The sequence below is a fragment of the Suricata suricatta genome, chromosome 11, assembly GCF_006229205.1.
Source record: "Suricata suricatta isolate VVHF042 chromosome 11, meerkat_22Aug2017_6uvM2_HiC, whole genome shotgun sequence".
In the NCBI taxonomy this organism is placed as follows: Eukaryota; Metazoa; Chordata; class Mammalia; order Carnivora; family Herpestidae; genus Suricata; species Suricata suricatta.
In genome coordinates this window covers 14,555,914-14,565,925 of record NC_043710.1, presented here as the reverse complement: position 1 = coordinate 14,565,925, position 10,012 = coordinate 14,555,914, and positions in this window count along the sequence as shown.

The window sequence follows — 10,012 nt, the reverse complement described above, 5'->3', positions numbered from 1 at the left end:
CAAGATGGGGGTCCAAACCCTACCCACTGGAATTTATGGTCCCTTACCCCCTAAAACTTTTGGTTTGCTTTTGGGACGCAGTAGTGCTACAGTTAGAGGGCTACATGTCTATCCTGGAGTGATAGACAATGACAATACAGGAGAAATAAAAATTATGGCCTCCTCTCCTCGGGTGATTACTACAGTACCCTCAGGACATCTCATCGCGCAGTTACTATTGCTGCCCTTTCCTGTTACTGACAACTCAATTAAAAACTCGAGCTGAGGGGCGCCTGGGTGGCTCAGGCCAGCCTCCGACTTCGGCTCAGGTCAGATCTCACGTTCGTGGGTTCGAGCCCCACATAGGGCTCTGTGCTGACAGCTGGCTCGGAGCCTGGAGCCTGCTTCCGATTCTGTGTCTCCTTCTCTCTCTGCCCCTCCCCCTCTCATGCTCTGTCTCTCTCTGTATCAAAAATAAATAAAACATTAAAAAAAATTAAAAAAAAAAACTCGAGCTGAGCCCAAGGGTTTGACTCCTCCGATGCTTATTGGGTACAGCCTGTTAACGCCCAAAAACCCATGCTTACACTCTGGCTTGATGGCAAAGAATTTCAAGGCCTAATAGACACAGGAGCAGACGTTACCATTATTAAAAAAGAGGCCTGGCCTTCACAATGGCCCTTATCCTCTACCTTAACCAACCTTAAAGGCATAGGGCAAAGTAAAAACCCAGAGAATAGTACAAAATTACTGCGCTGGCAGGATGCAGAAGGAAATCAGGGAAACATTCAACCGTTTGTTATTCAAGGGTTACCTGTCAATTTGTGGGGGCGAGACCTTTTAACTCAAATGGGCATTATTATGTATAGTCCAAATGAATTAGTTACAGCACAGATGCTAACCCAGGGAATTAAGCCAGGAAAGGGACTTGGAAAGGATGCAAAAGGAATTACCCAACCTATTGAGGTGCAAAATACCCATCAAAGAGAAGGCTTGGGAAATTTACCCTAGTGGCCATTGACATTCTTGTACCCCATGCAAATAAGATCACTTGGAAATCTAATGACCCTGTGTGGGTTGATCAGTGGCCTTTATCTGCTGAAAAGCTATAAGCAGCGCATCAGCTAGTGCAGGAGCAGTTGGCTGCTGGACGCATAGTGGAGAGTAATTCTTGGAATACCCCTATATTTGTCATAAAGAAATCAGGTAAATGGAGATTATTGCAGGACCTTAGGGCAGTAAACAAAACAATGGTCCTCATGGGAACGCTCCAGCCAGGGCTTCCCTCTCCTGTGGCTATACCTCTAGGGCACTATAAAATTATCACAGATCTTAAAGACTGTTTCTTTACCATCCCCCTCCACCCTAATGACCAGAGCGATTCGCTTTTAGTGTGCCCTCTGTTAATTTTAGAGAGCCCATGAAAAGATATCAATGGAAAGTTTTACCTCAGGGCATGGCTTATAGCCCCACTTTGTGTCAAAAGTTTGAAGGTTTGGGCCATAAAGAGTCTAAAGAGAGAGAACTCTTTATTGATATGAAGAATGGGAATCAAGTTTTGAGCCATATGAAGTCAAAAAAAGAGGATTCTATATAGATTTTCTTTCACCCTGAAAATGGCGTCAGTAATCTGTAAGAGTCACCTGCCTAAACCTCCGGAGATAAGCTAGTTCATCATCTAAATTTTAAATGCACATGTGCTTTTTGTCTGGGGTATCGAGTGGAAGGCTGGACGCAGCACTACTTCCCATCCTGGGACCGCACCGAGACGTCAGTCGGACCTTTAGTAAATCTGTGTTCTTTTGCCTTGTGGAAGTGAGGGCTTCTTCCTCATTCATTTCCCAGGTTGATGGCTATAATTAGATCTAAATATTGTTGATCTACCTCGGGACAGAGACCTGAAGGAATGTTTCCCAGCAGCTTCTGGACTCATTTTGTTCTGGGGAAAAGTTCCTTCTCTTCTCTGGACTGACATGGATTGCCTAATTCTACTGGTTAAACAAAACAAAATAAAGCAAAAAGCCTCAAACCTGCTTTGTCAGAGCTGACAAAATTTTAAGCTGGGAATTCTCCTTCTTTGCCCCCTGGCAAGCCTCTCCTCCCTTCATTCTTCTGGTACCACCCTGTTGCCCTGGGCAACCAGAAGACTATCAGGTTGCCAATCTCTGGCTGAGGAGAGGCCAATTTGCATAACACTAGATTCCTCCTCTGCCTTAGGTGATAAGAAACAAAAGACCACAAAAATCAGTTTTTTTGGCACCAAACTTCGAGGTTAAAATCAACTATAGGGAACGAAGTGTCTTATCTGGGCTCAAGCAAGACTTATTCAGTGTTTAAACTTAAGTGTGTTGGTTTGAGATAAGAACAGAAATTTATGTTCTATCTAAATCTGCCAGAAGTCAAATAGGTTCTTATGATCTCTGCTCCAATTTTTAACTAGCGTATGTTAAAAGGATTTGGTCTGTTTTATAGTTTTCATGAGTAATTGTTAAGATAGTTTTAAAGGTTCTTGGTAACTTAAAACGTTAAGGTTTTACTTGATAATAAATTGAGATTGAATTCATTGGCTGTCTGACAAGATAAAAACTAAAAGCCACAACTAGTGATTGATACATTGATATAGGATGAGGCCTGTGGATGCTTGGGCATGTGACTTGTGGCAAAACAACTGGGGATATTTAAAACTGTTAAAAAGCTGCTTTGTACTTAATTGGTTCATAAAATTTCCATCTAAGAAAAGTTCTGGTATAATGCTGCAACTGCTCATCCTAAAGTCTTAATGTTTTATCCTTAAAAAATGCCCTTGAAAAAATAAGAAAGGGGGAATGGTACCCCATCAAGGGATCTCCCAGAAATCTTTTACATCATTCATTTTTTATTTTAAAATTTTCAACTTTGGATAAAGAAGGACGCTCAGCTGCTGAACGTCTCTGGCAAAATGAGACACAAAGAATTTTTGCTACCATGCTTTGGAAGGACACCTTGGATAATAAATGGCATGGTCCAGACTCAGTCTTGATCTGGGGATGAGGAGCAGTGTGCATCTATTCACAACAAGCAGATGCAGCCCGAAGGTTGCTGGAGAGACTAGTAAAGCAAATTGATCATAATACTCAGTCTTCCAGGGAGAAAAAATCTCCTTGAGAGAAATCTTTGTCCTTTCTTTTAGGTACCATGTTTGGGAAATGGTGACACCTTCTCTGGATGGTTGGAGAAATAAGATTAAGAAGCTTCAGGAAGACCTGGAGAAGAGGAGGAAGAAGCTCATGGCCGGTCCTTTCCTCAGTGGATTTCATGGACTTCTACCCTATCTCCTCCACTTTTGGGACCTATTGTGAGTTTATTGATCTTGGTGTCCTTGGGCCCTGTTCTATTCAATAAGGTCATGGCATTCCTAAGGCAGCAAATAGATGCTATCAAGATGCAGCCTACCCAGGTCCATTATCATAAGCTCGATATGGCCAATCAGGAGGCTGATGAAGGGCTATGTTATGGCAAGAGGCGTGGGCTGGCTAGCCAATGATGGGTAAGAGAGGCCTTACCATCCTATCAAGCTAAGACAGGCTACTCAGGCACAGGCTTCTGGGTGTGCGCATGATGGGTAAGAAGGATTGGCAGGCCTCCAACCTAAGACAGGCACAGTCCTTTCCTTGCCTATACTATCATATTCTGGAAGTAGCTCTTTTTTGAAAAGATAAAAAAGGGGGCCATGTCAGGAGCTGCCAGAAGTACAAAGATCAACCGCCTGCAGGCAGGGCAGTGTCAACCCCTCAGGCAGTGTGCTAAAACCTTTAGTTTGGTTCCTCCTTTACCCTAGCCTTAATCTCTTGACCCTGTTTCCTAGCAACCGACCTAGGTCAGCTGCCTTGTTTCCCTCCTTGAACCCTTTATAAGAATTGGGTATTTTCTTAATAAACTGGGGCTTGTTCAGAAACCTTGTCTTGCCTCCATTCTCTGTGCCCCTGACCCCTATTCTCACTCCCTCCCTCAGGGACCCAAGACGATTGACCGACCAGTGGGCTGGGAAAGTGGTCTTGATAGCCTGGTAGTTGGAGAAGATGCTGTGATAAGATTCTGCCATGGAATCCATTCCTGAGTCTGACACACTGGAGCATCTACATGATTGGATCCTCAAACTCCAAGAAAAGCTGGAAACCTCAGTGAATACCTGGACTGCCACTGGAAAAATCTCTCTTAGTTTGTGAATCATGGGAGAGGGAGAGTTTTGCACTAGGCAGTGATTGGCAGTGTCAGTCTGTCAGTTGCTTTTTGGTGGGATGTCCTTCCCTTGATCTTCACAGACAAGAGGCAGTGAAGGGTGTTGGCAGCAGTAATATGCAGAAGGATAATGGGTAGAAAGTAGGTTAGAGAACATTGTACAGTGAAGAGAAAGAAAAGGTGAAAGGAAAGTGGTAACTTTATCCAGGTGGGAGAGAATAAACTTTGCCTTATTTGTATTTGGAGAATCACTCTTTGGGTATCTGAACATTTGCAGGAAAAAAAAATATAATCTCAGGGTATCGCTACAACATTGACTTATGTCCTTGACTGTCATATTTATTTGAGCATCAGGAAAACACTTTATTATTTATTTATTTATTTATTTATTTTACTAATAGTGTCTCAAAAATCAAATTTCAGTTTCCTTGGGAAAACCAGGATTGGAGGTCTGCGTTAGTGTTTTCAATCTTGCTTTTCTGCTTTTGTAGGAGAATGTTTTAAAATATATGCATAATAAACACCTTACCACCTCCACCACCACCACTACTAGATAATGTCATACTGTCATGTGATCCTATTTTAGTATCTGAATTTATACTTTCCATCAAATTGGCACCAAGAAGAATTACTTTAAGTGAAAAAGGCTAAGGAGAAAAACATCCAATGAACTTCATAAGTATGTGAAAAATTTCTATCAAGTGACGACCTAATGTTATCTTGTCCCATCAAAGATGCCCAATATTCATACCTAAAACATGGTGGCAGAATATATATTTACGTGACAAAGAAAACGTTTGTCTGACCTCTCTGTGTTGTATTTATAAGAAGGATTTACATTTCATATTCTAAGTGAACACTCCCGAATTTCCTAATTTTGTGTCTTGCAGTTTTTTTTTGCATTTGAATCTGTTCACGTGAAAGTTATATTTATATAATTGGTTCTGAAGTAACCAAGGCACAATAAAAAAACTGTATTTCTTATCCCTTTTCAAAATTTTAAAAATTTAATATAGTGGGAGAAAGAAAAAGAAAATGTATTTTAAGTGCTCAGAAGCCATGGGAATTTTCTTCTCATGCTTGGATCATACAGATCCCAGATTCTCTTAGATTTTAGATAGGGTCTCAGTTGGGAAGGGTGGGAGAAGTGGTGAGGGGACAGAAAGGTCTTACCTGACCTGGTACCTTAAAAATCCGGGTCATTGTCTCTACTTCTGGAAAATGATGAAAGATTTTTATTTGCCTTCTTCTTGGGGGGCTTTCTGTAGGCTCTCTAATCTTAGTATCCGTGGTGTGGGAAGAAGATGTCTATTTCTCATGATCACTGATGACCTCTTGTAACCCAAGAAAGCCAGTGTTGACCTTCCAAATTCTGTACCTGTTCCAGTGAACTCTTTTGGGCTAGACCTGAGAAGATCTGCTTATGGCTTCTCTGTTGCAGTTTGTGGGGAAACATCCAGGCATCTCTGCTCCCAAAGTGTTCTATTAATGTGGAAGTACTGCAAATATAGGCTGATGTCACCAGTCACCCTCACCTGATTCCAGCTAGTCTCTCTGTCTTCTGACCCTTTTCTTATCTTAGTTTGTTGAATGTGCCCAAATATAGAGTCCCATGCTAGGTTCTCAGAGAAGCACTCCATTACACACACACACACACACACACACACACACACACACACACACACACAATATCTTGGGAGAGGGACAGGCATATCTCTACAGCGATTTACCTAAAGCTGTTTTCACAAATCACTCAGCCACGTTATAACCTGTCCAAGTTTGTATCCTTTACATAGCTGTAAGATACTTCTCTTGATCATTTCCTTTGGTTTGGAAATAGGCATAAGGTGATTTAGACACACAGTTCACATCCATTGTGTCTATTCAAAATTTCAGTTTTAACACCTTGCTACATATGGAAGTTTACATTATAAATAACCTGTGTGAACACTGGAGCTCAAGAGATTATTTTCATTTAGAAAGTGATTGTAGACAACACTGAAGGGGCCAAGATGGAGCAGAAGGGAAGATTTTTTTGCCTCTCTCATCCATGAGATGCAGCCAAATCAACACCAAACCATCTTACACACTTAGAAAATGGATTAGAGGCCTAACACAACAATCTGCACTGCCTGAAGCACAGAACTCAGCAGGTACATGGCACAGAGGTGAACTTGGGGAGAGGAAAGCTGTAAACAGTAGGGAGCTGTTTTTGCTTGTGGAAGGAGGACTGAGACAGGGGGAGAGTATAGGAAAAGCACTCCCCCATGAAAGCAGCTCCGGAGAAAGAGAAAGAGTGGAAACACCTACAAGGACTGAACAAGAAAGGGAGAAAGATAATGCAGAAAGGAGAGGGTTTAATTATGATTAAATCTGTATAAACAGGGGAGCACAGAGTCTGAAACTCCACATTTCCATACCTGGGGGAGCTCTGGTAAGAAGGACGAATCCCCAGGAGCAGACAGTCATATCTGAGGAGTCCTTGGGCCACATGGGGAGAGTAGGTTTCCCTGCTGTTGCCTCCTCATAGGCAAAGGTCTTAGCAGACCCAAGATAACAGCCATGTTCACTGTTAAGGACGTTAAGGGTGAAGCCTGGCACCAGATGTGTGTTGTGATTTGCCATAATCCCTGAAACACTGCTACTACACAATTGCATGAACTTTTTCTGGTGTGGGCTGGCAACAGGCTGCACTCTCTGGGCATCTGCAGCATGACAGTCATTCGAACATTCCTGGGGACAGGTCAGCACTGCTCTGCGAGACCCTCCTCCAGAGGGTGAGGGGGTCAGAGTCGTCAGGCCCTCAGAAGTGAGGAGTTTGGAAGCACAGCCTCAGCTGAGACAAAACTCAGTAGCCAGGTGCACCCTGGCAGTCTGACGGCTTGGTGGCAGGCAGTGTAGATGCAAGGAGTGGATGGAAGCCTGAGACAAAGGAGGGGTGCTTGATTGCTGGTGGGTGATGGTACAGAGTTCTGATACTAGTGACAGGGTAGCATGTGTCTCTATTTTCACCCCTTCTGAGTATGTGAATACTGCCACAATGTTCCACCTCAGCGAGCTTAGGTGCACCATCTAGAGGAGAACATAGCCATTACACCAAGACCTATCTAATTGGACCAATCAACTGTCCTCTCAAGGAATACAAGACTCTCTGCCTGCTTAGTTTATGGATTTTAAAGTGCTTCATAGTTTGACTGCTAAAGAAAATTGTATGTAATTTCAACCATATTTCATATTGTATACTGGTACACCTATTCAATTTTTTTCTTTCTTTTGTTTTCTTATCCATGAGGACAGAAAGAGAAAAAAATTATATAAATTTTCCGTTTTTATAAGATTTTCTTCAATTTTTTTCCTGTTTTACTTTTCAAGTTTTTTGTTAATTGTTAAATTCTGTTTTACATTAATCATTTCATTTTACTGTATCTTATTGTATTCACTTTTTAAATTTTTCAAATGTTTTCTTTTTCTTTTTCTTTTCCATTTATTCTTCATCCCCTTTTCTCCTCTTTTCTATCAAGCTTCTTTCAACAACCACACCAAAACAAACCTAGGGTCTAGCATCATTTATTTGATATTTTTGTGTTGTTTTTAACTTTTATTTATTTTATTTTATTAATTCTTTTTCATCCTTCAAAATGATGAAATGAGGATTTCACCCCCAAACCAGAAAAGGAAGAAATGACAACCAGGGACTAACACAGTTACAAACAAGATGTCAGAACCAGAAATTAGAATCTAGATAAAAAGAATACTAGTTGGGGAAAACAGACACACACATACACACAATCCTTTTCTGTGGCAATAAAGGAAGTAAAATCTAGTCATGACGAAATTAAAATTGCTCTAACTAGATTCGATCATGAAAGATTGCCACGGTGGCAAGGACGGTTGAAGGAGAACATCAAATAGTGATCTAGAAAGCAAACTTATGGAGAATATTGAAACTGAAAAGAAAAGAGTTAAACAAAGGCAAAAGAGCACAACATAAGCATCAGAGAACGCAGTGACTCATTATAAAGGCATAATATTTAAATCATAGGGGTCCCAGGAGATGAAGAGTGTGAAAAAAGGGTGGAAGATTTATGTGAGCAAATCATAGAAGAATACTAGACATCAAAATCCAGGAAGCATGGAACATTCCTAATAGGTTCAACAACAACAACAAAAAAACAGCATCAAAGAGGTATATCATAGTCAAACTCAAAAATACCCATGCAAGGAGAAAAATCATGGACGAAGCAAGGGAAGAAAAGTCCTTCAGCCTACATAGAAAGACAGATCAGGTTTGCAGCAGACCTATCGACAGACATTCTCTAGGTCGAAAGGAGTGGCAAGATATGTTGAATGATTTTAGGAAGAAAATTATGAAGCCAAGATTTCTTTATTCAGCAAGGTTGTCATTCAACATAGAAGGAGAGAGAGAGAGAGAGAGTTTCCCAGACAAGGAAAATTAATGAAGTTCATGAGCACTACACCAGCCCTGAAAGAAATTTTAAGGTGGTCTCTATGAGGGGAGAAAAGACACAACAAAACAAAACAAAAAGGACCAAAAGCAACAAAGACTAGAAAGGACCAGAGAATACCACCAGAAACTCCAACTCTACAGATAACACAATGGCAATACGTTCAAATCTTTTAGGACTCTATCTAAATGTCAAAGGACTAAACACTGCAATCAAAGACACAGGGTAACAGAATGGATAAGGAAACAAGATCCTTCTATAGGGGGTTTATAAGAGACCCATGTTAGACTTAAAGACACCTTCAGATTGAAAGTAAGGGGATGGAGAACCATCTATCAAGCCAATGTTGCAAAGGAAAACTGGAGTAACCAGTGTTATAACAGACGATCTAGATTTTAAAATCAGGACTGTAAAAAAAAGATAAAGAAGGGCATTATATCCTAATTAAGGGGGTCTATCTACCAAGAAGATCTAATAATTGTAAACATTTATGCCTTCATCATAAAAAGATCCAAATTTATAAATCAATTAATCGCAAAGAAAAGAACCCATTGACAATAATACAAAAAAAGTATGGGACTTTAATACTCGAATCATCCTAAAGCAGCACAATACACATTCTTCTCGAGTGCATGTAGAACATTCTGCAGAAAAATCACATACAGGGACACAAGTCAGCCCCGAACTAGTACAAAATAATTTAGATCATACCTTGCATATTTTCAGACCACAACACTGTGAAACTCGAAATTGACCACAAGAAAAAGTGTGGAGAAACAGCAAATACTTGGAGACTAAAGAACATCCAACTAAAGAACGAATAGGTTAACCAAGAACTTAAAGAAGCACATAAAAAGTACATGGACCCATAAAACTGACAACACCACAGCCCAAATCCTTTGAGACTTAACAAAGGCAGTCAAAAGAGAAAAGTATTTCACAATGCATGCCTTCCTAAAGAAAAAAGAAAGGCCTCAGATACACAACCAAACCTTACACTTAAAACAGCTGGAAACTTCCAGCACTATGTTGAACAACAGTGGTGAGAGTGGGCACCCCTGTCGTGTTCCTGATCTCAGGGGGAATGCTCTCAGTTTTTCCCCATTGAGGATGATATTAGCTGTGGGTTTTTCATAGACTGCTCTTACCATGTTTAGGTAAGTTCCTTCTATTCCGACTTTCTCAAGGGTTTTTATTAAGAAAGGATGCTGGATTTTGTCAAATGTTTTTTCTGCATCTATCGACAGGATCATATGGTTTTTATCCTTTCTTTTGTTAATGTGATGAATCACGTGGATGGATTTGCAGATATTGAACCATCCCTGTAACCCAGGAATGAATCCCACTGG